Raw genomic sequence first — 22,592 nt, 5'->3', positions numbered from 1 at the left:
ACGATGGTAACCGGTATAAGTAATGGTGCAAAATTTAGTCGCACAAACTGCTAACCGTTTACCTATTACACCCGTATCCAGCTCAGTGACAATCAATAACTTGCCGCATTGCTAGCGCCAAACGTGGGCTGCAGCGGACGCAAATCGTTGCTCTCGTCCTCTTGTTTTATTGCCAGCTCGACTCGGCAGCGACTAACCATAACAAACGGAGCAATCCACGTACACGACGTGTGCCTGTACTATCAACGGAAAGACAGTGCCGCGTACGTGCTGTAGCAATACCTTGCGAATGCACATAGCACGATACAGGTGCAGTCGTAAACATAGCATCCCTGCTATCGGCCATACCATGCTGAATACGCCGGTTCTCGTCCGATCCCCGAAGCTAAGCAGCATTGGGCTCGGTCAGTACTTGTGAGGGAGACCACCTGGGAACACCGAGTGCTGATGGCACCCTTCTTTTTGCATTTTTTTATTGCGTGCTTCTGTGACTTATTTTTTTTTTTTTACACTCACGTGTGGGTTGTTTTATTTACTGTTACATTCAACTGGCGCAGCCTACTGGTAGAGCCAACGTCGAAGTGCAAAAACAATATGCAAGCCGCCAGGCGATTGTACGCGCAGTGACGGTGGTAACCGGTATAAGTAATGGTGCAAAATTTAGTCGCACAAACTGCTAACCGTTTACCTATTACACCCGTATCCAGCTCAGTGACAATCAATAACTTGCCGCATTCCTAGCGCCAAACGTGGGCTGCAGCGGACGCAAATCGTTGCTCTCGTCCTGTTGTTTTATTGCCAGCTCGACTCGGCAGCGACTAACCATAACAAACGGAGCAATCCACGTACACGACGTGTGCCTGTACTATCAACGGAAAGACAGTGCCGCGTACGTGCTGTAGCAATACGTTGCGAATGCACATAGCACGATACAGGTGCAGTCGTAAACATAGCATCCCTGCCATCGGCCATACCATGCTGAATACGCCGGTTCTCGTCCGATCCCCGAAGCTAAGCAGCATTGGGCTCGGTCAGTACTTGGGAGGGAGACCACCTGGGAACACCGAGTGCTGATGGCACCCTTCTTTTTGCATTTTTTTATTGCGTGCTTCTGTGACTTATTTTTGTTTTTTTTTACACTCACGTGTGGGTTGTTTTATTTACTGTTACATTCAACTGGCGCAGCCTACTGGTAGAGCCAACGTCGAAGTGCAAAAACAATATGCAAGCCGCCAGGCGATTGTACGCGCAGTGACGGTGGTAACCGGTATAAGTAATGGTGCAAAATTTAGTCGCACAAACTGCTAACCGTTTACCTATTACACCCGTATCCAGCTCAGTGACAATCAATAACTTGCCGCATTGCTAGCGCCAAACGTGGGCTGCAGCGGACGCAAATCGTTGCTCTCGTCCTCTTGTTTTATTGCCAGCTCGACTCGGCAGCGACTAACCATAACAAACGGAGCAATCCACGTACACGACGTGTGCCTGTACTATCAACGGAAAGACAGTGCCGCGTACGTGCTGTAGCAATACGTTGCGAATGCACATAGCACGATACAGGTGCAGTCGTAAACATAGCATCCCTGCCATCGGCCATACCATGCTGAATACGCCGGTTCTCGTCCGATCCCCGAAGCTAAGCAGCATTGGGCTCGGTCAGCACTTGGGAGGGAGACCACCTGGGAACACCGAGTGCTGATGGCACCCTTCTTTTTGCATTTTTTTATTGCGTGCTTCTGTGACTTATTTTTGTTTTTTTTTACACTCACGTGTGGGTTGTTTTATTTACTGTTACATTCAACTGGCGCAGCCTACTGGTAGAGCCAACGTCGAAGTGCAAAAACAATATGCAAGCCGCCAGGCGATTGTACGCGCAGTGACGGTGGTAACCGGTATAAGTAACGGTGCAAAATTTAGTCGCACAAACTGCTAACCGTTTACCTATTACACCCGTATCCAGCTCAGTGACAATCAATAACTTGCCGCATTGCTAGCGCCAAACGTGGGCTGCAGCGGACGCAAATCGTTGCTCTCGTCCTCTTGTTTTATTGCCAGCTCGACTCGGCAGCGACTAACCATAACAAACGGAGCAATCCACGTACACGACGTGTGCCTGTACTATCAACGGAAAGACAGTGCCGCGTACGTGCTGTAGCAATACGTTGCGAATGCACATAGCACGATACAGGTGCAGTCGTAAACATAGCATCCCTGCCATCGGCCATACCATGCTGAATACGCCGGTTCTCGTCCGATCCCCGAAGCTAAGCAGCATTGGGCTCGGTCAGTACTTGGGAGGGAGACCACCTGGGAACACCGAGGGCTGATGACACCCTTCTTTTTGCATTTTTTTATTGCGTGCTTCTGTGACTTATTTTTTTTTTTTTTTTACACTCACGTGTGACGTGTGGGTTGTTTTATTTACTGTTACATTCAACTGGCGCAGCCTACTGGTAGAGCCAACGTCGAAGTGCAAAAACAATATGCAAGCCGCTAGGCGATTGTACGCGCAGTGACGGTGGTAACCGGTATAAGTAATGGTGCAAAATTTAGTCGCACAAACTGCTAACCGTTTACCTATTACACCCGTATCCAGCTCAGTGACAATCAATAACATGCCGCATTGCTAGCGCCAAACGTGGGCTGCTGCGGACGCAAATCGTTGCTCTCGTCCTCTTGTTTTATTGCCAGCTCGACTCGGCAGCGACTAACCATAACAAACGGAGCAATCCACGTACACGACGTGTGCCTGTACTATCAACGGAAAGACAGTGCCGCGTTCGTGCTGTAGCAATACGTTGCGAATGCACATAGCACGATACAGGTGCAGTCGTAAACATAGCATCCCTCCCATCGGCCATACCATGCTGAATACGCCGGTTCTCGTCCGATCCCCGAAGCTAAGCAGCATTGGGCTCGGTCAGTACTTGGGAGGGAGACCACCTGGGAACACCGAGTGCTGATGGCACCCTTCTTTTTGCATTTTTTTATTGCGTGCTTCTGTGACTTATTTTTTTTTTTTTTACACTCACGTGTGGGTTGTTTTATTTACTGTTACATTCAACTGGCGCAGCCTACTGGTAGAGCCAACGTCGAAGTGCAAAAACAATATGCAAGCCGCCAGGCGATTGTACGCGCAGTGACGATGGTAACCGGTATAAGTAATGGTGCAAAATTTAGTCGCACAAACTGCTAACCGTTTACCTATTACACCCGTATCCAGCTCAGTGACAATCAATAACTTGCCGCATTGCTAGCGCCAAACGTGGGCTGCAGCGGACGCAAATCGTTGCTCTCGTCCTCTTGTTTTATTGCCAGCTCGACTCGGCAGCGACTAACCATAACAAACGGAGCAATCCACGTACACGACGTGTGCCTGTACTATCAACGGAAAGACAGTGCCGCGTACGTGCTGTAGCAATACCTTGCGAATGCACATAGCACGATACAGGTGCAGTCGTAAACATAGCATCCCTGCTATCGGCCATACCATGCTGAATACGCCGGTTCTCGTCCGATCCCCGAAGCTAAGCAGCATTGGGCTCGGTCAGTACTTGTGAGGGAGACCACCTGGGAACACCGAGTGCTGATGGCACCCTTCTTTTTGCATTTTTTTATTGCGTGCTTCTGTGACTTATTTTTTTTTTTTTTACACTCACGTGTGGGTTGTTTTATTTACTGTTACATTCAACTGGCGCAGCCTACTGGTAGAGCCAACGTCGAAGTGCAAAAACAATATGCAAGCCGCTAGGCGATTGTACGCGCAGTGACGGTGGTAACCGGTATAAGTAATGGTGCAAAATTTAGTCGCACAAACTGCTAACCGTTTACCTATTACACCCGTATCCAGCTCAGTGACAATCAATAACTTGGCGCATTGCTAGCGCCAAACGTGGGCTGCAGCGGACGCAAATCGTTGCTCTCGTCCTCGTGTTTTATTGCCAGCTCGACTCGGCAGCAACTAACCATAACAAACGGAGCAATCCACGTACACGACGTGTGCCTGTACTATCAACGGAAAGACAGTGCCGCGTACGTGCTGTAGCAATACGTTGCGAATGCACATAGCACGATACAGGTGCAGTCGTAAACATAGCATCCCTGCCATCGGCCATACCATGCTGAATACGCCGGTTCTCGTCCGATCCCCGAAGCTAAGCAGCATTGGGCTCGGTCAGTACTTGGGAGGGAGACCACCTGGGAACACCGAGTGCTGATGGCACCCTTCTTTTTGCATTTTTTTATTGCGTGCTTCTGTGACTTATTTTTGTTTTTTTTTACACTCACGTGCGGGTTGTTTTATTTACTGTTACATTCAACTGGCGCAGCCTACTGGTAGAGCCAACGTCGAAGTGCAAAAACAATATGCAAGCCGCCAGGCGATTGTACGCGCAGTGACGGTGGTAACCGGTATAAGTAACGGTGCAAAATTTAGTCGCACAAACTGCTAACCGTTTACCTATTACACCCGTATCCAGCTCAGTGACAATCAATAACTTGCCGCATTGCTAGCGCCAAACGTGGGCTGCAGCGGACGCAAATCGTTGCTCTCGTCCTCGTGTTTTATTGCCAGCTCGACTCGGCAGCAACTAACCATAACAAACGGAGCAATCCACGTACACGACGTGTGCCTGTACTATCAACGGAAAGACAGTGCCGCGTACGTGCTGTAGCAATACGTTGCGAATACACATAGCACGATACAGGTGCAGTCGTAAACATAGCATCCCTGCCATCGGCCATACCATGCTGAATACGCCGGTTCTCGTCCGATCCCCGAAGCTAAGCAGCATTGGGCTCGGTCAGTACTTGGGAGGGAGACCACCTGGGAACACCGAGTGCTGATGGCACCCTTCTTTTTGCATTTTTTTATTGCGTGCTTCTGTGACTTTTTTTTTTTTTTTTACACTCACGTGTGGGTTGTTTTATTTACTGTTACATTCAACTGGCGCAGCCTACTGGTAGAGCCAACGTCGAAGTGCAAAAACAATATGCAAGCCGCCAGGCGATTGTACGCGCAGTGACGGTGGTAACCGGTATAAGTAATGGTGCAAAATTTAGTCGCACAAACTGCTAACCGTTTACCTATTACACCCGTATCCAGCTCAGTGACAATCAATAACTTGCCGCATTCCTAGCGCCAAACGTGGGCTGCAGCGGACGCAAATCGTTGCTCTCGTCCTGTTGTTTTATTGCCAGCTCGACTCGGCAGCGACTAACCATAACAAACGGAGCAATCCACGTACACGACGTGTGCCTGTACTATCAACGGAAAGACAGTGCCGCGTACGTGCTGTAGCAATACGTTGCGAATGCACATAGCACGATACAGGTGCAGTCGTAAACATAGCATCCCTGCCATCGGCCATACCATGCTGAATACGCCGGTTCTCGTCCGATCCCCGAAGCTAAGCAGCATTGGGCTCGGTCAGTACTTGGGAGGGAGACCACCTGGGAACACCGAGTGCTGATGGCACCCTTCTTTTTGCATTTTTTTATTGCGTGCTTCTGTGACTTATTTTTGTTTTTTTTTACACTCACGTGTGGGTTGTTTTATTTACTGTTACATTCAACTGGCGCAGCCTACTGGTAGAGCCAACGTCGAAGTGCAAAAACAATATGCAAGCCGCCAGGCGATTGTACGCGCAGTGACGGTGGTAACCGGTATAAGTAACGGTGCAAAATTTAGTCGCACAAACTGCTAACCGTTTACCTATTACACCCGTATCCAGCTCAGTGACAATCAATAACTTGCCGCATTGCTAGCGCCAAACGTGGGCTGCAGCGGACGCAAATCGTTGCTCTCGTCCTCTTGTTTTATTGCCAGCTCGACTCGGCAGCGACTAACCATAACAAACGGAGCAATCCACGTACACGACGTGTGCCTGTACTATCAACGGAAAGACAGTGCCGCGTACGTGCTGTAGCAATACGTTGCGAATGCACATAGCACGATACAGGTGCAGTCGTAAACATAGCATCCCTGCCATCGGCCATACCATGCTGAATACGCCGGTTCTCGTCCGATCCCCGAAGCTAAGCAGCATTGGGCTCGGTCAGTACTTGGGAGGGAGACCACCTGGGAACACCGAGTGCTGATGGCACCCTTCTTTTTGCATTTTTTTATTGCGTGCTTCTGTGACTTATTTTTTTTTTTTTTTACACTCACGTGTGGGTTGTTTTATTTACTGTTACATTCAACTGGCGCAGCCTACTGGTAGAGCCAACGTCGAAGTGCAAAAACAATATGCAAGCCGCCAGGCGATTGTACGCGCAGTGACGGTGGTAACCGGTATAAGTAATGGTGCAAAATTTAGTCGCACAAACTGCTAACCGTTTACCTATTACACCCGTATCCAGCTCAGTGACAATCAATAACTTGCCGCATTGCTAGCGCCAAACGTGGGCTGCAGCGGACGCAAATCGTTGCTCTCGTCCTGTTGTTTTATTGCCAGCTCGACTCGGCAGCGACTAACCATAACAAACGGAGCAATCCACGTACACGACGTGTGCCTGTACTATCAACGGAAAGACAGTGCCGCGTACGTGCTGTAGCAATACGTTGCGAATGCACATAGCACGATACAGGTGCAGTCGTAAACATAGCATCCCTGCCATCGGCCATACCATGCTGAATACGCCGGTTCTCGTCCGATCCCCGAAGCTAAGCAGCATTGGGATCGGTCAGCACTTGGGAGGGAGACCACCTGGGAACACCGAGTGCTGATGGCACCCTTCTTTTTGCATTTTTTTATTGCGTGCTTCTGTGACTTATTTTTGTTTTTTTTTACACTCACGTGTGGGTTGTTTTATTTACTGTTACATTCAACTGGCGCAGCCTACTGGTAGAGCCAACGTCGAAGTGCAAAAACAATATGCAAGCCGCCAGGCGATTGTACGCGCAGTGACGGTGGTAACCGGTATAAGTAACGGTGCAAAATTTAGTCGCACAAACTGCTAACCGTTTACCTATTACACCCGTATCCAGCTCAGTGACAATCAATAACTTGCCGCATTGCTAGCGCCAAACGTGGGCTGCAGCGGACGCAAATCGTTGCTCTCGTCCTCTTGTTTTATTGCCAGCTCGACTCGGCAGCGACTAACCATAACAAACGGAGCAATCCACGTACACGACGTGTGCCTGTACTATCAACGGAAAGACAGTGCCGCGTACGTGCTGTAGCAATACGTTGCGAATGCACATAGCACGATACAGGTGCAGTCGTAAACATAGCATCCCTGCCATCGGCCATACCATGCTGAATACGCCGGTTCTCGTCCGATCCCCGAAGCTAAGCAGCATTGGGCTCGGTCAGTACTTGGGAGGGAGACCACCTGGGAACACCGAGTGCTGATGGCACCCTTCTTTTTGCATTTTTTTATTGCGTGCTTCTGTGACTTATTTTTTTTTTTTTACACTCACGTGTGGGTTGTTTTATTTACTGTTACATTCAACTGGCGCAGCCTACTGGTAGAGCCAACGTCGAAGTGCAAAAACAATATGCAAGCCGCCAGGCGATTGTACGCGCAGTGACGGTGGTAACCGGTATAAGTAATGGTGCAAAATTTAGTCGCACAAACTGCTAACCGTTTACCTATTACACCCGTATCCAGCTCAGTGACAATCAATAACTTGCCGCATTGCTAGCGCCAAACGTGGGCTGCAGCGGACGCAAATCGTTGCTCTCGTCCTCTTGTTTTATTGCCAGCTCGACTCGGCAGCGACTAACCATAACAAACGGAGCAATCCACGTACACGACGTGTGCCTGTACTATCAACGGAAAGACAGTGCCGCGTACGTGCTGTAGCAATACGTTGCGAATGCACATAGCACGATACAGGTGCAGTCGTAAACATAGCATCCCTGCCATCGGCCATACCATGCTGAATACGCCGGTTCTCGTCCGATCCCCGAAGCTAAGCAGCATTGGGCTCGGTCAGCACTTGGGAGGGAGACCACCTGGGAACACCGAGTGCTGATGGCACCCTTCTTTTTGCATTTTTTTATTGCGTGCTTCTGTGACTTATTTTTGTTTTTTTTTTACACTCACGTGTGGGTTGTTTTATTTACTGTTACATTCAACTGGCGCAGCCTACTGGTAGAGCCAACGTCGAAGTGCAAAAACAATATGCAAGCCGCCAGGCGATTGTACGCGCAGTGACGGTGGTAACCGGTATAAGTAACGGTGCAAAATTTAGTCGCACAAACTGCTAACCGTTTACCTATTACACCCGTATCCAGCTCAGTGACAATCAATAACTTGCCGCATTGCTAGCGCCAAACGTGGGCTGCAGCGGACGCAAATCGTTGCTCTCGTCCTCTTGTTTTATTGCCAGCTCGACTCGGCAGCGACTAACCATAACAAACGGAGCAATCCACGTACACGACGTGTGCCTGTACTATCAACGGAAAGACAGTGCCGCGTACGTGCTGTAGCAATACGTTGCGAATGCACATAGCACGATACAGGTGCAGTCGTAAACATAGCATCCCTGCCATCGGCCATACCATGCTGAATACGCCGGTTCTCGTCCGATCCCCGAAGCTAAGCAGCATTGGGCTCGGTCAGTACTTGGGAGGGAGACCACCTGGGAACACCGAGGGCTGATGACACCCTTCTTTTTGCATTTTTTTATTGCGTGCTTCTGTGACTTATTTTTTTTTTTTTTTTACACTCACGTGTGACGTGTGGGTTGTTTTATTTACTGTTACATTCAACTGGCGCAGCCTACTGGTAGAGCCAACGTCGAAGTGCAAAAACAATATGCAAGCCGCTAGGCGATTGTACGCGCAGTGACGGTGGTAACCGGTATAAGTAATGGTGCAAAATTTAGTCGCACAAACTGCTAACCGTTTACCTATTACACCCGTATCCAGCTCAGTGACAATCAATAACATGCCGCATTGCTAGCGCCAAACGTGGGCTGCTGCGGACGCAAATCGTTGCTCTCGTCCTCTTGTTTTATTGCCAGCTCGACTCGGCAGCGACTAACCATAACAAACGGAGCAATCCACGTACACGACGTGTGCCTGTACTATCAACGGAAAGACAGTGCCGCGTTCGTGCTGTAGCAATACGTTGCGAATGCACATAGCACGATACAGGTGCAGTCGTAAACATAGCATCCCTCCCATCGGCCATACCATGCTGAATACGCCGGTTCTCGTCCGATCCCCGAAGCTAAGCAGCATTGGGCTCGGTCAGTACTTGGGAGGGAGACCACCTGGGAACACCGAGTGCTGATGGCACCCTTCTTTTTGCATTTTTTTATTGCGTGCTTCTGTGACTTATTTTTTTTTTTTTACACTCACGTGTGGGTTGTTTTATTTACTGTTACATTCAACTGGCGCAGCCTACTGGTAGAGCCAACGTCGAAGTGCAAAAACAATATGCAAGCCGCCAGGCGATTGTACGCGCAGTGACGATGGTAACCGGTATAAGTAATGGTGCAAAATTTAGTCGCACAAACTGCTAACCGTTTACCTATTACACCCGTATCCAGCTCAGTGACAATCAATAACTTGCCGCATTGCTAGCGCCAAACGTGGGCTGCAGCGGACGCAAATCGTTGCTCTCGTCCTCTTGTTTTATTGCCAGCTCGACTCGGCAGCGACTAACCATAACAAACGGAGCAATCCACGTACACGACGTGTGCCTGTACTATCAACGGAAAGACAGTGCCGCGTACGTGCTGTAGCAATACCTTGCGAATGCACATAGCACGATACAGGTGCAGTCGTAAACATAGCATCCCTGCTATCGGCCATACCATGCTGAATACGCCGGTTCTCGTCCGATCCCCGAAGCTAAGCAGCATTGGGCTCGGTCAGTACTTGGGAGGGAGACCACCTGGGAACACCGAGGGCTGATGACACCCTTCTTTTTGCATTTTTTTATTGCGTGCTTCTGTGACTTATTTTTTTTTTTTTTACACTCACGTGTGACGTGTGGGTTGTTTTATTTACTGTTACATTCAACTGGCGCAGCCTACTGGTAGAGCCAACGTCGAAGTGCAAAAACAATATGCAAGCCGCTAGGCGATTGTACGCGCAGTGACGGTGGTAACCGGTATAAGTAATGGTGCAAAATTTAGTCGCACAAACTGCTAACCGTTTACCTATTACACCCGTATCCAGCTCAGTGACAATCAATAACATGCCGCATTGCTAGCGCCAAACGTGGGCTGCTGCGGACGCAAATCGTTGCTCTCGTCCTCTTGTTTTATTGCCAGCTCGACTCGGCAGCGACTAACCATAACAAACGGAGCAATCCACGTACACGACGTGTGCCTGTACTATCAACGGAAAGACAGTGCCGCGTTCGTGCTGTAGCAATACGTTGCGAATGCACATAGCACGATACAGGTGCAGTCGTAAACATAGCATCCCTCCCATCGGCCATACCATGCTGAATACGCCGGTTCTCGTCCGATCCCCGAAGCTAAGCAGCATTGGGCTCGGTCAGTACTTGGGAGGGAGACCACCTGGGAACACCGAGTGCTGATGGCACCCTTCTTTTTGCATTTTTTTATTGCGTGCTTCTGTGACTTATTTTTTTTTTTTTACACTCACGTGTGGGTTGTTTTATTTACTGTTACATTCAACTGGCGCAGCCTACTGGTAGAGCCAACGTCGAAGTGCAAAAACAATATGCAAGCCGCCAGGCGATTGTACGCGCAGTGACGATGGTAACCGGTATAAGTAATGGTGCAAAATTTAGTCGCACAAACTGCTAACCGTTTACCTATTACACCCGTATCCAGCTCAGTGACAATCAATAACTTGCCGCATTGCTAGCGCCAAACGTGGGCTGCAGCGGACGCAAATCGTTGCTCTCGTCCTCTTGTTTTATTGCCAGCTCGACTCGGCAGCGACTAACCATAACAAACGGAGCAATCCACGTACACGACGTGTGCCTGTACTATCAACGGAAAGACAGTGCCGCGTACGTGCTGTAGCAATACCTTGCGAATGCACATAGCACGATACAGGTGCAGTCGTAAACATAGCATCCCTGCTATCGGCCATACCATGCTGAATACGCCGGTTCTCGTCCGATCCCCGAAGCTAAGCAGCATTGGGCTCGGTCAGTACTTGTGAGGGAGACCACCTGGGAACACCGAGTGCTGATGGCACCCTTCTTTTTGCATTTTTTTATTGCGTGCTTCTGTGACTTATTTTTTTTTTTTTTACACTCACGTGTGGGTTGTTTTATTTACTGTTACATTCAACTGGCGCAGCCTACTGGTAGAGCCAACGTCGAAGTGCAAAAACAATATGCAAGCCGCTAGGCGATTGTACGCGCAGTGACGGTGGTAACCGGTATAAGTAATGGTGCAAAATTTAGTCGCACAAACTGCTAACCGTTTACCTATTACACCCGTATCCAGCTCAGTGACAATCAATAACTTGGCGCATTGCTAGCGCCAAACGTGGGCTGCAGCGGACGCAAATCGTTGCTCTCGTCCTCGTGTTTTATTGCCAGCTCGACTCGGCAGCAACTAACCATAACAAACGGAGCAATCCACGTACACGACGTGTGCCTGTACTATCAACGGAAAGACAGTGCCGCGTACGTGCTGTAGCAATACGTTGCGAATGCACATAGCACGATACAGGTGCAGTCGTAAACATAGCATCCCTGCCATCGGCCATACCATGCTGAATACGCCGGTTCTCGTCCGATCCCCGAAGCTAAGCAGCATTGGGCTCGGTCAGTACTTGGGAGGGAGACCACCTGGGAACACCGAGTGCTGATGGCACCCTTCTTTTTGCATTTTTTTATTGCGTGCTTCTGTGACTTATTTTTGTTTTTTTTTACACTCACGTGCGGGTTGTTTTATTTACTGTTACATTCAACTGGCGCAGCCTACTGGTAGAGCCAACGTCGAAGTGCAAAAACAATATGCAAGCCGCCAGGCGATTGTACGCGCAGTGACGGTGGTAACCGGTATAAGTAACGGTGCAAAATTTAGTCGCACAAACTGCTAACCGTTTACCTATTACACCCGTATCCAGCTCAGTGACAATCAATAACTTGCCGCATTGCTAGCGCCAAACGTGGGCTGCAGCGGACGCAAATCGTTGCTCTCGTCCTCGTGTTTTATTGCCAGCTCGACTCGGCAGCAACTAACCATAACAAACGGAGCAATCCACGTACACGACGTGTGCCTGTACTATCAACGGAAAGACAGTGCCGCGTACGTGATGTAGCAATACGTTGCGAATACACATAGCACGATACAGGTGCAGTCGTAAACATAGCATCCCTGCCATCGGCCATACCATGCTGAATACGCCGGTTCTCGTCCGATCCCCGAAGCTAAGCAGCATTGGGCTCGGTCAGTACTTGGGAGGGAGACCACCTGGGAACACCGAGTGCTGATGGCACCCTTCTTTTTGCATTTTTTTATTGCGTGCTTCTGTGACTTATTTTTTTTTTTTTACACTCACGTGTGGGTTGTTTTATTTACTGTTACATTCAACTGGCGCAGCCTACTGGTAGAGCCAACGTCGAAGTGCAAAAACAATATGCAAGCCGCCAGGCGATTGTACGCGCAGTGACGGTGGTAACCGGTATAAGTAATGGTGCAAAATTTAGTCGCACAAACTGCTAACCGTTTACCTATTACACCCGTATCCAGCTCAGTGACAATCAATAACTTGCCGCATTCCTAGCGCCAAACGTGGGCTGCAGCGGACGCAAATCGTTGCTCTCGTCCTGTTGTTTTATTGCCAGCTCGACTCGGCAGCGACTAACCATAACAAACGGAGCAATCCACGTACACGACGTGTGCCTGTACTATCAACGGAAAGACAGTGCCGCGTACGTGCTGTAGCAATACGTTGCGAATGCACATAGCACGATACAGGTGCAGTCGTAAACATAGCATCCCTGCCATCGGCCATACCATGCTGAATACGCCGGTTCTCGTCCGATCCCCGAAGCTAAGCAGCATTGGGCTCGGTCAGTACTTGGGAGGGAGACCACCTGGGAACACCGAGTGCTGATGGCACCCTTCTTTTTGCATTTTTTTATTGCGTGCTTCTGTGACTTATTTTTGTTTTTTTTTACACTCACGTGTGGGTTGTTTTATTTACTGTTACATTCAACTGGCGCAGCCTACTGGTAGAGCCAACGTCGAAGTGCAAAAACAATATGCAAGCCGCCAGGCGATTGTACGCGCAGTGACGGTGGTAACCGGTATAAGTAACGGTGCAAAATTTAGTCGCACAAACTGCTAACCGTTTACCTATTACACCCGTATCCAGCTCAGTGACAATCAATAACTTGCCGCATTGCTAGCGCCAAACGTGGGCTGCAGCGGACGCAAATCGTTGCTCTCGTCCTCTTGTTTTATTGCCAGCTCGACTCGGCAGCGACTAACCATAACAAACGGAGCAATCCACGTACACGACGTGTGCCTGTACTATCAACGGAAAGACAGTGCCGCGTACGTGCTGTAGCAATACGTTGCGAATGCACATAGCACGATACAGGTGCAGTCGTAAACATAGCATCCCTGCCATCGGCCATACCATGCTGAATACGCCGGTTCTCGTCCGATCCCCGAAGCTAAGCAGCATTGGGCTCGGTCAGTACTTGGGAGGGAGACCACCTGGGAACACCGAGTGCTGATGGCACCCTTCTTTTTGCATTTTTTTATTGCGTGCTTCTGTGACTTATTTTTTTTTTTTTTACACTCACGTGTGGGTTGTTTTATTTACTGTTACATTCAACTGGCGCAGCCTACTGGTAGAGCCAACGTCGAAGTGCAAAAACAATATGCAAGCCGCCAGGCGATTGTACGCGCAGTGACGGTGGTAACCGGTATAAGTAATGGTGCAAAATTTAGTCGCACAAACTGCTAACCGTTTACCTATTACACCCGTATCCAGCTCAGTGACAATCAATAACTTGCCGCATTGCTAGCGCCAAACGTGGGCTGCAGCGGACGCAAATCGTTGCTCTCGTCCTCTTGTTTTATTGCCAGCTCGACTCGGCAGCGACTAACCATAACAAACGGAGCAATCCACGTACACGACGTGTGCCTGTACTATCAACGGAAAGACAGTGCCGCGTACGTGCTGTAGCAATACGTTGCGAATGCACATAGCACGATACAGGTGCAGTCGTAAACATAGCATCCCTGCCATCGGCCATACCATGCTGAATACGCCGGTTCTCGTCCGATCCCCGAAGCTAAGCAGCATTGGGATCGGTCAGCACTTGGGAGGGAGACCACCTGGGAACACCGAGTGCTGATGGCACCCTTCTTTTTGCATTTTTTTATTGCGTGCTTCTGTGACTTATTTTTGTTTTTTTTTACACTCACGTGTGGGTTGTTTTATTTACTGTTACATTCAACTGGCGCAGCCTACTGGTAGAGCCAACGTCGAAGTGCAAAAACAATATGCAAGCCGCCAGGCGATTGTACGCGCAGTGACGGTGGTAACCGGTATAAGTAACGGTGCAAAATTTAGTCGCACAAACTGCTAACCGTTTACCTATTACACCCGTATCCAGCTCAGTGACAATCAATAACTTGCCGCATTGCTAGCGCCAAACGTGGGCTGCAGCGGACGCAAATCGTTGCTCTCGTCCTCTTGTTTTATTGCCAGCTCGACTCGGCAGCGACTAACCATAACAAACGGAGCAATCCACGTACACGACGTGTGCCTGTACTATCAACGGAAAGACAGTGCCGCGTACGTGCTGTAGCAATACGTTGCGAATGCACATAGCACGATACAGGTGCAGTCGTAAACATAGCATCCCTGCCATCGGCCATACCATGCTGAATACGCCGGTTCTCGTCCGATCCCCGAAGCTAAGCAGCATTGGGCTCGGTCAGTACTTGGGAGGGAGACCACCTGGGAACACCGAGTGCTGATGGCACCCTTGTTTTTGCATTTTTTTATTGCGTGCTTCTGTGACTTATTTTTTTTTTTTTTTTTACACTCACGTGTGGGTTGTTTTATTTACTGTTACATTCAACTGGCGCAGCCTACTGGTAGAGCCAACGTCGAAGTGCAAAAACAAAATGCAAGCCGCTAGGCGATTGTACGCGCAGTGACGGTGGTAACCGGTATAAGTAATGGTGCAAAATTTAGTCGCACAAACTGCTAACCGTTTACCTATTACACCCGTATCCAGCTCAGTGACAATCAATAACTTGCCGCATTGCTAGCGCCAAACGTGGGCTGCAGCGGACGCAAATCGTTGCTCTCGTCCTCGTGTTTTATTGCCAGCTCGACTCGGCAGCAACTAACCATAACAAACGGAGCAATCCACGTACACGACGTGTGCCTGTACTATCAACGGAAAGACAGTGCCGCGTACGTGCTGTAGCAATACGTTGCGAATGCACATAGCACGATACAGGTGCAGTAGTAAACATAGCATCCCTGCCATCGGCCATACCATGCTGAATACGCCGGTTCTCGTCCGATCCCCAAAGCTAAGCAGCATTGGTCTCGGTCAGTACTTGGAGGGAGACCACCTGGGAACACCGAGTGCTGATGGCACCCTTCTTTTTGCATTTTTTTATTGCGTGCTTCTGTGACTTATTTTTTTTTTTTTTTTACACTCACGTGTGGGTTGTTTTATTTACTGTTACATTCAACTGGCGCAGCCTACTGGTAGAGCCAACGTCGAAGTGCAAAAACAATATGCAAGCCGCTAGGCGATTGTACGCGCAGTGACGGTGGTAACCGGTATAAGTAATGGTGCAAAATTTAGTCGCACAAACTGCTAACCGTTTACCTATTACACCCGTATCCAGCTCAGTGACAATCAATAACTTGGCGCATTGCTAGCGCCAAACGTGGGCTGCAGCGGACGCAAATCGTTGCTCTCGTCCTCGTGTTTTATTGCCAGCTCGACTCGGCAGCAACTAACCATAACAAACGGAGCAATCCACGTACACGACGTGTGCCTGTACTATCAACGGAAAGACATTGCCGCGTACGTGCTGTAGCAATACGTTGCGAATGCACATAGCACGATACAGGTGCAGGCGTAAACATGGCATCCCTGCCATCGGCCATACCATGCTGAATACGCCGGTTCTCGTCCGATCCCCGAAGCTAAGCAGCATTGGGCTCGGTCAGTACTTGGGAGGGAGACCACCTGGGAACACCGAGTGCTGATGGCACCCTTCTTTTTGGATTTTTTTATTGCGTGCTTCTGTGACTTATTTTTTTTTTTTTTTTACACTCACGTGTGGGTTGTTTTATTTACTGTTACATTCAACTGGCGCAGCCTACTGGTAGAGCCAACGTCGAAGTGCAAAAACAATATGCAAGCCGCCAGGCGATTGTACGCGCAGTGACGATGGTAACCGGTATAAGTAATGGTGCAAAATTTAGTCGCACAAACTGCTAACCGTTTACCTATTACACCCGTATCCAGCTGAGTGACAATCAATAACTTGCCGCATTGCTAGCGCCAAACGTGGGCTGCAGCGGACGCAAATCGTTGCTCTCGTCCTCTTGTTTTATTGCCAGCTCGACTCGGCAGCGACTAACCATAACAAACGGAGCAATCCACGTACACGACGTGTGCCTGTACTATCAACGGAAAGACAGTGCCGCGTACGTGCTGTAGCAATACCTTGCGAATGCACATAGCACGGTACAGGTGCAGTCGTAAACATAGCATCCCTGCTATCGGCCATACCATGCTGAATACGCCGGTTCTCGTCCGATCCCCGAAGCTAAGCAGCATTGGGCTCGGTCAGTACTTGGGAGGGAGACCACCTGGGAACACCGAGTGCTGATGGCACCCTTCTTTTTGCATTTTTTTATTGCGTGCTTCTGTGACTTATTTTTTTTTTTTTACACTCACGTGTGGGTTGTTTTATTTACTGTTACATTCAACTGGCGCAGCCTACTGGTAGAGCCAACGTCGAAGTGCAAAAACAATATGCAAGCCGCTAGGCGATTGTACGCGCAGTGACGGTGGTAACCGGTATAAGTAATGGTGCAAAATTTAGTCGCACAAACTGCTAACCGTTTACCTATTACACCCGTATCCAGCTCAGTGACAATCAATAACTTGGCGCATTGCTAGCGCCAAACGTGGGCTGCAGCGGACGCAAATCGTTGCTCTCGTCCTCGTGTTTTATTGCCAGCTCGACTCGGCAGCAACTAACCATAACAAACGGAGCAATCCACGTACACGACGTGTGCCTGTACTATCAACGGAAAGACAGTGCCGCGTACGTGCTGTAGCAATACGTTGCGAATGCACATAGCACGATACAGGTGCAGTCGTAAACATAGCATCCCTGCCATCGGCCATACCATGCTGAATACGCCGGTTCTCGTCCGATCCCCGAAGCTAAGCAGCATTGGGCTCGGTCAGTACTTGGGAGGGAGACCACCTGGGAACACCGAGTGCTGATGGCACCCTTCTTTTTGCATTTTTTTATTGCGTGCTTCTGTGACTTATTTTTTTTTTTTACACTCACGTGTGGGTTGTTTTATTTACTGTTACATTCAACTGGCGCAGCCTACTGGTAGAGCCAACGTCGAAGTGCAAAAACAATATGCAAGCCGCCAGGCGATTGTACGCGCAGTGACGGTGGTAACCGGTATAAGTAATGGTGCAAAATTTAGTCGCACAAACTGCTAACCGTTTACCTATTACACCCGTATCCAGCTCAGTGACAATCAATAACTTGCCGCATTCTTAGCGCCAAACGTGGGCTGCAGCGGACGCAAATCGTTGCTCTCGTCCTCTTGTTTTATTGCCAGCTCGACTCGGCAGCGACTAACCATAACAAACGGAGCAATCCACGTACACGACGTGTGCCTGTACTATCAACGGAAAGACAGTGCCGCGTACGTGCTGTAGCAATACGTTGCGAATGCACATAGCACGATACAGGTGCAGTCGTAAACATAGCATCCCTGCCATCGGCCATACCATGCTGAATACGCCGGTTCTCGTCCGATCCCCGAAGCTAAGCAGCATTGGGCTCGGTCAGTACTTGGGAGGGAGACCACCTGGGAACACCGAGTGCTGATGGCACCCTTCTTTTTGCATTTTTTTATTGCGTGCTTCTGTGACTTATTTTTGTTTTTTTTTTACACTCACGTGTGGGTTGTTTTATTTACTGTTACATTCAACTGGCGCAGCCTACTGGTAGAGCCAACGTCGAAGTGCAAAAACAATATGCAAGCCGCCAGGCGATTGTACGCGCAGTGACGGTGGTAACCGGTATAAGTAACGGTGCAAAATTTAGTCGCACAAACTGCTAACCGTTTACCTATTACACCCGTATCCAGCTCAGTGACAATCAATAACTTGCCGCATTGCTAGCGCCAAACGTGGGCTGCAGCGGACGCAAATCGTTGCTCTCGTCCTCTTGTTTTATTGCCAGCTCGACTCGGCAGCGACTAACCATAACAAACGGAGCAATCCACGTACACGACGTGTGCCTGTACTATCAACGGAAAGACAGTGCCGCGTACGTGCTGTAGCAATACGTTGCGAATGCACATAGCACGATACAGGTGCAGTCGTAAACATAGCATCCCTGCCATCGGCCATACCATGCTGAATACGCCGGTTCTCGTCCGATCCCCGAAGCTAAGCAGCATTGGGCTCGGTCAGTACTTGGGAGGGAGACCACCTGGGAACACCGAGTGCTGATGGCACCCTTCTTTTTGCATTTTTTTATTGCGTGCTTCTGTGACTTATTTTTTTTTTTTACACTCACGTGTGGGTTGTTTTATTTACTGTTACATTCAACTGGCGCAGCCTACTGGTAGAGCCAACGTCGAAGTGCAAAAACAATATGCAAGCCGCCAGGCGATTGTACGCGCAGTGACGGTGGTAACCGGTATAAGTAATGGTGCAAAATTTAGTCGCACAAACTGCTAACCGTTTACCTATTACACCCGTATCCAGCTCAGTGACAATCAATAACTTGCCGCATTCCTAGCGCCAAACGTGGGCTGCAGCGGACGCAAATCGTTGCTCTCGTCCTCTTGTTTTATTGCCAGCTCGACTCGGCAGCGACTAACCATAACAAACGGAGCAATCCACGTACACGACGTGTGCCTGTACTATCAACGGAAAGACAGTGCCGCGTACGTGCTGTAGCAATACGTTGCGAATGCACATAGCACGATACAGGTGCAGTCGTAAACATAGCATCCCTGCCATCGGCCATACCATGCTGAATACGCCGGTTCTCGTCCGATCCCCGAAGCTAAGCAGCATTGGGCTCGGTCAGTACTTGGGAGGGAGACCACCTGGGAACACCGAGTGCTGATGGCACCCTTCTTTTTGCATTTTTTTATTGCGTGCTTCTGTGACTTATTTTTGTTTTTTTTTTACACTCACGTGTGGGTTGTTTTATTTACTGTTACATTCAACTGGCGCAGCCTACTGGTAGAGCCAACGTCGAAGTGCAAAAACAATATGCAAGCCGCCAGGCGATTGTACGCGCAGTGACGGTGGTAACCGGTATAAGTAACGGTGCAAAATTTAGTCGCACAAACTGCTAACCGTTTACCTATTACACCCGTATCCAGCTCAGTGACAATCAATAACTTGCCGCATTGCTAGCGCCAAACGTGGGCTGCAGCGGACGCAAATCGTTGCTCTCGTCCTCTTGTTTTATTGCCAGCTCGACTCGGCAGCGACTAACCATAACAAACGGAGCAATCCACGTACACGACGTGTGCCTGTACTATCAACGGAAAGACAGTGCCGCGTACGTGCTGTAGCAATACGTTGCGAATGCACATAGCACGATACAGGTGCAGTCGTAAACATAGCATCCCTGCCATCGGCCATACCATGCTGAATACGCCGGTTCTCGTCCGATCCCCGAAGCTAAGCAGCATTGGGCTCGGTCAGTACTTGGGAGGGAGACCACCTGGGAACACCGAGTGCTGATGGCACCCTTCTTTTTGCATTTTTTTATTGCGTGCTTCTGTGACTTATTTTTTTTTTTTTTTACACTCACGTGTGGGTTGTTTTATTTACTGTTACATTCAACTGGCGCAGCCTACTGGTAGAGCCAACGTCGAAGTGCAAAAACAATATGCAAGCCGCCAGGCGATTGTACGCGCAGTGACGGTGGTAACCGGTATAAGTAATGGTGCAAAATTTAGTCGCACAAACTGCTAACCGTTTACCTATTACACCCGTATCCAGCTCAGTGACAATCAATAACTTGCCGCATTGCTAGCGCCAAACGTGGGCTGCAGCGGACGCAAATCGTTGCTCTCGTCCTCGTGTTTTATTGCCAGCTCGACTCGGCAGCAACTAACCATAACAAACGGAGCAATCCACGTACACGACGTGTGCCTGTACTATCAACGGAAAGACATTGCCGCGTACGTGCTGTAGCAATACGTTGCGAATGCACATAGCACGATACAGGTGCAGTCGTAAACATGGCATCCCTGCCATCGGCCATACCATGCTGAATACGCCGGTTCTCGTCCGATCCCCGAAGCTAAGCAGCATTGGGCTCGGTCAGTACTTGGGAGGGAGACCACCTGGGAACACCGAGTGCTGATGGCACCCTTCTTTTTGGATTTTTTTATTGCGTGCTTCTGTGACTTATTTTTTTTTTTTTTTTACACTCACGTGTGGGTTGTTTTATTTACTGTTACATTCAACTGGCGCAGCCTACTGGTAGAGCCAACGTCGAAGTGCAAAAACAATATGCAAGCCGCCAGGCGATTGTACGCGCAGTGACGATGGTAACCGGTATAAGTAATGGTGCAAAATTTAGTCGCACAAACTGCTAACCGTTTACCTATTACACCCGTATCCAGCTCAGTGACAATCAATAACTTGCCGCATTGCTAGCGCCAAACGTGGGCTGCAGCGTACGCAAATCGTTGCTCTCGTCCTCTTGTTTTATTGCCAGCTCGACTCGGCAGCGACTAACCATAACAAACGGAGCAATCCACGTACACGACGTGTGCCTGTACTATCAACGGAAAGACAGTGCCGCGTACGTGCTGTAGCAATACCTTGCGAATGCACATAGCACGATACAGGTGCAGTCGTAAACATAGCATCCCTGCTATCGGCCATACTATGCTGAATACGCCGGTTCTCGTCCGATCCCCGAAGCTAAGCAGCATTGGGCTCGGTCAGTACTTGGGAGGGAGACCACCTGGGAACACCGAGTGCTGATGGCACCCTTCTTTTTGGATTTTTTTATTGCGTGCTTCTGTGACTTATTTTTTTTTTTTTTTTACACTCACGTGTGGGTTGTTTTATTTACTGTTACATTCAACTGGCGCAGCCTACTGGTAGAGCCAACGTCGAAGTGCAAAAACAATATGCAAGCCGCCAGGCGATTGTACGCGCAGTGACGATGGTAACCGGTATAAGTAATGGTGCAAAATTTAGTCGCACAAACTGCTAACCGTTTACCTATTACACCCGTATCCAGCTCAGTGACAATCAATAACTTGCCGCATTGCTAGCGCCAAACGTGGGCTGCAGCGTACGCAAATCGTTGCTCTCGTCCTCTTGTTTTATTGCCAGCTCGACTCGGCAGCGACTAACCATAACAAACGGAGCAATCCACGTACACGACGTGTGCCTGTACTATCAACGGAAAGACAGTGCCGCGTACGTGCTGTAGCAATACCTTGCGAATGCACATAGCACGATACAGGTGCAGTCGTAAACATAGCATCCCTGCTATCGGCCATACCATGCTGAATACGCCGGTTCTCGTCCGATCCCCGAAGCTAAGCAGCATTGGGCTCGGTCAGTACTTGGGAGGGAGACCACCTGGGAACACCGAGTGCTGATGGCACCCTTCTTTTTGCATTTTTTTATTGCGTGCTTCTGTGACTTATTTTTTTTTTTTTACACTCACGTGTGGGTTGTTTTATTTACTGTTACATTCAACTGGCGCAGCCTACTGGTAGAGCCAACGTCGAAGTGCAAAAACAATATGCAAGCCGCTAGGCGATTGTACGCGCAGTGACGGTGGTAACCGGTATAAGTAATGGTGCAAAATTTAGTCGCACAAACTGCTAACCGTTTACCTATTACACCCGTATCCAGCTCAGTGACAATCAATAACTTGGCGCATTGCTAGCGCCAAACGTGGGCTGCAGCGGACGCAAATCGTTGCTCTCGTCCTCGTGTTTTATTGCCAGCTCGACTCGGCAGCAACTAACCATAACAAACGGAGCAATCCACGTACACGACGTGTGCCTGTACTATCAACGGAAAGACAGTGCCGCGTACGTGCTGTAGCAATACGTTGCGAATGCACATAGCACGATACAGGTGCAGTCGTAAACATAGCATCCCTGCCATCGGCCATACCATGCTGAATACGCCGGTTCTCGTCCGATCCCCGAAGCTAAGCAGCATTGGGCTCGGTCAGTACTTGGGAGGGAGACCACCTGGGAACACCGAGTGCTGATGGCACCCTTCTTTTTGCATTTTTTTATTGCGTGCTTCTGTGACTTATTTTTGTTTGTTTTTTTACACTCACGTGTGGGTTGTTTTATTTACTGTTACATTCAACTGGCGCAGCCTACTGGTAGAGCCAACGTCGAAGTGCAAAAACAATATGCAAGCCG

At 49.2% G+C, this 22,592-nt stretch overlaps 21 non-coding genes and 15 pseudogenes across 21 annotated transcripts; all 36 read left to right on the top strand.

Annotated features, from left to right (window-relative positions):
* The first annotated feature begins 334 nt into the window (after positions 1–334).
* Positions 335–453, top strand: LOC140217773 (5S ribosomal RNA; annotated as a pseudogene).
* A 507-nt stretch (positions 454–960) lies between these two features.
* LOC126520177 (5S ribosomal RNA) lies at positions 961–1,079 on the top strand. Its single transcript, XR_007596922.1, has one exon. It is a non-coding gene; the product is annotated as a 5S ribosomal RNA (ribosomal RNA).
* Positions 1,080–1,588: 509 nt separating this feature from the next.
* On the top strand, positions 1,589–1,707 carry LOC140217803 (5S ribosomal RNA; annotated as a pseudogene).
* Positions 1,708–2,216: 509 nt separating this feature from the next.
* On the top strand, positions 2,217–2,335 carry LOC140217806 (5S ribosomal RNA; annotated as a pseudogene).
* Positions 2,336–2,852: 517 nt separating this feature from the next.
* On the top strand, positions 2,853–2,971 carry LOC140217756 (5S ribosomal RNA; annotated as a pseudogene).
* A 508-nt stretch (positions 2,972–3,479) lies between these two features.
* On the top strand, positions 3,480–3,598 carry LOC140217772 (5S ribosomal RNA; annotated as a pseudogene).
* Positions 3,599–4,106: 508 nt separating this feature from the next.
* Positions 4,107–4,225, top strand: LOC126520180 (5S ribosomal RNA). Its single transcript, XR_007596925.1, has one exon. It is a non-coding gene; the product is annotated as a 5S ribosomal RNA (ribosomal RNA).
* A 509-nt stretch (positions 4,226–4,734) lies between these two features.
* Positions 4,735–4,853, top strand: LOC126520065 (5S ribosomal RNA). The gene has a single exon (XR_007596829.1). It is a non-coding gene; the product is annotated as a 5S ribosomal RNA (ribosomal RNA).
* Positions 4,854–5,360: 507 nt separating this feature from the next.
* Positions 5,361–5,479, top strand: LOC126520066 (5S ribosomal RNA). The gene has a single exon (XR_007596830.1). It is a non-coding gene; the product is annotated as a 5S ribosomal RNA (ribosomal RNA).
* A 509-nt stretch (positions 5,480–5,988) lies between these two features.
* Positions 5,989–6,107, top strand: LOC126520115 (5S ribosomal RNA). The gene has a single exon (XR_007596877.2). It is a non-coding gene; the product is annotated as a 5S ribosomal RNA (ribosomal RNA).
* Positions 6,108–6,616: 509 nt separating this feature from the next.
* LOC140217850 (5S ribosomal RNA) lies at positions 6,617–6,735 on the top strand (annotated as a pseudogene).
* Positions 6,736–7,244: 509 nt separating this feature from the next.
* Positions 7,245–7,363, top strand: LOC126520068 (5S ribosomal RNA). Its single transcript, XR_007596832.1, has one exon. It is a non-coding gene; the product is annotated as a 5S ribosomal RNA (ribosomal RNA).
* A 507-nt stretch (positions 7,364–7,870) lies between these two features.
* Positions 7,871–7,989, top strand: LOC140217802 (5S ribosomal RNA; annotated as a pseudogene).
* A 510-nt stretch (positions 7,990–8,499) lies between these two features.
* Positions 8,500–8,618, top strand: LOC140217805 (5S ribosomal RNA; annotated as a pseudogene).
* Positions 8,619–9,135: 517 nt separating this feature from the next.
* Positions 9,136–9,254, top strand: LOC140217755 (5S ribosomal RNA; annotated as a pseudogene).
* A 507-nt stretch (positions 9,255–9,761) lies between these two features.
* On the top strand, positions 9,762–9,880 carry LOC140217820 (5S ribosomal RNA; annotated as a pseudogene).
* Positions 9,881–10,395: 515 nt separating this feature from the next.
* On the top strand, positions 10,396–10,514 carry LOC140217754 (5S ribosomal RNA; annotated as a pseudogene).
* A 507-nt stretch (positions 10,515–11,021) lies between these two features.
* LOC140217771 (5S ribosomal RNA) lies at positions 11,022–11,140 on the top strand (annotated as a pseudogene).
* A 508-nt stretch (positions 11,141–11,648) lies between these two features.
* On the top strand, positions 11,649–11,767 carry LOC126520073 (5S ribosomal RNA). Its single transcript, XR_007596837.1, has one exon. It is a non-coding gene; the product is annotated as a 5S ribosomal RNA (ribosomal RNA).
* A 509-nt stretch (positions 11,768–12,276) lies between these two features.
* LOC126520074 (5S ribosomal RNA) lies at positions 12,277–12,395 on the top strand. Its single transcript, XR_007596838.1, has one exon. It is a non-coding gene; the product is annotated as a 5S ribosomal RNA (ribosomal RNA).
* A 507-nt stretch (positions 12,396–12,902) lies between these two features.
* On the top strand, positions 12,903–13,021 carry LOC126520075 (5S ribosomal RNA). The gene has a single exon (XR_007596839.1). It is a non-coding gene; the product is annotated as a 5S ribosomal RNA (ribosomal RNA).
* A 509-nt stretch (positions 13,022–13,530) lies between these two features.
* On the top strand, positions 13,531–13,649 carry LOC126520076 (5S ribosomal RNA). The gene has a single exon (XR_007596840.1). It is a non-coding gene; the product is annotated as a 5S ribosomal RNA (ribosomal RNA).
* A 508-nt stretch (positions 13,650–14,157) lies between these two features.
* Positions 14,158–14,276, top strand: LOC140217849 (5S ribosomal RNA; annotated as a pseudogene).
* Positions 14,277–14,785: 509 nt separating this feature from the next.
* LOC126520077 (5S ribosomal RNA) lies at positions 14,786–14,904 on the top strand. The gene has a single exon (XR_007596841.1). It is a non-coding gene; the product is annotated as a 5S ribosomal RNA (ribosomal RNA).
* Positions 14,905–15,415: 511 nt separating this feature from the next.
* LOC140217819 (5S ribosomal RNA) lies at positions 15,416–15,533 on the top strand (annotated as a pseudogene).
* A 510-nt stretch (positions 15,534–16,043) lies between these two features.
* LOC126520078 (5S ribosomal RNA) lies at positions 16,044–16,162 on the top strand. Its single transcript, XR_007596842.1, has one exon. It is a non-coding gene; the product is annotated as a 5S ribosomal RNA (ribosomal RNA).
* Positions 16,163–16,672: 510 nt separating this feature from the next.
* Positions 16,673–16,791, top strand: LOC140217703 (5S ribosomal RNA). Its single transcript, XR_011894288.1, has one exon. It is a non-coding gene; the product is annotated as a 5S ribosomal RNA (ribosomal RNA).
* A 507-nt stretch (positions 16,792–17,298) lies between these two features.
* Positions 17,299–17,417, top strand: LOC126520079 (5S ribosomal RNA). Its single transcript, XR_007596843.1, has one exon. It is a non-coding gene; the product is annotated as a 5S ribosomal RNA (ribosomal RNA).
* A 506-nt stretch (positions 17,418–17,923) lies between these two features.
* Positions 17,924–18,042, top strand: LOC126520080 (5S ribosomal RNA). Its single transcript, XR_007596844.1, has one exon. It is a non-coding gene; the product is annotated as a 5S ribosomal RNA (ribosomal RNA).
* A 510-nt stretch (positions 18,043–18,552) lies between these two features.
* On the top strand, positions 18,553–18,671 carry LOC126520081 (5S ribosomal RNA). Its single transcript, XR_007596845.1, has one exon. It is a non-coding gene; the product is annotated as a 5S ribosomal RNA (ribosomal RNA).
* A 506-nt stretch (positions 18,672–19,177) lies between these two features.
* On the top strand, positions 19,178–19,296 carry LOC126520083 (5S ribosomal RNA). Its single transcript, XR_007596847.1, has one exon. It is a non-coding gene; the product is annotated as a 5S ribosomal RNA (ribosomal RNA).
* A 510-nt stretch (positions 19,297–19,806) lies between these two features.
* Positions 19,807–19,925, top strand: LOC126520084 (5S ribosomal RNA). The gene has a single exon (XR_007596848.1). It is a non-coding gene; the product is annotated as a 5S ribosomal RNA (ribosomal RNA).
* A 509-nt stretch (positions 19,926–20,434) lies between these two features.
* LOC126520085 (5S ribosomal RNA) lies at positions 20,435–20,553 on the top strand. The gene has a single exon (XR_007596849.1). It is a non-coding gene; the product is annotated as a 5S ribosomal RNA (ribosomal RNA).
* A 510-nt stretch (positions 20,554–21,063) lies between these two features.
* LOC140217767 (5S ribosomal RNA) lies at positions 21,064–21,182 on the top strand (annotated as a pseudogene).
* Positions 21,183–21,692: 510 nt separating this feature from the next.
* On the top strand, positions 21,693–21,811 carry LOC140217702 (5S ribosomal RNA). Its single transcript, XR_011894287.1, has one exon. It is a non-coding gene; the product is annotated as a 5S ribosomal RNA (ribosomal RNA).
* A 507-nt stretch (positions 21,812–22,318) lies between these two features.
* LOC126520087 (5S ribosomal RNA) lies at positions 22,319–22,437 on the top strand. Its single transcript, XR_007596850.1, has one exon. It is a non-coding gene; the product is annotated as a 5S ribosomal RNA (ribosomal RNA).
* The last annotated feature ends 155 nt before the right edge of the window (positions 22,438–22,592 follow it).

This window comes from Dermacentor andersoni, chromosome 4, assembly GCF_023375885.2.
Source record: "Dermacentor andersoni chromosome 4, qqDerAnde1_hic_scaffold, whole genome shotgun sequence".
Lineage (NCBI taxonomy): Eukaryota > Metazoa > Arthropoda > Arachnida > Ixodida > Ixodidae > Dermacentor > Dermacentor andersoni.
This window is presented reverse-complemented; position numbering and strand designations above follow the sequence as displayed.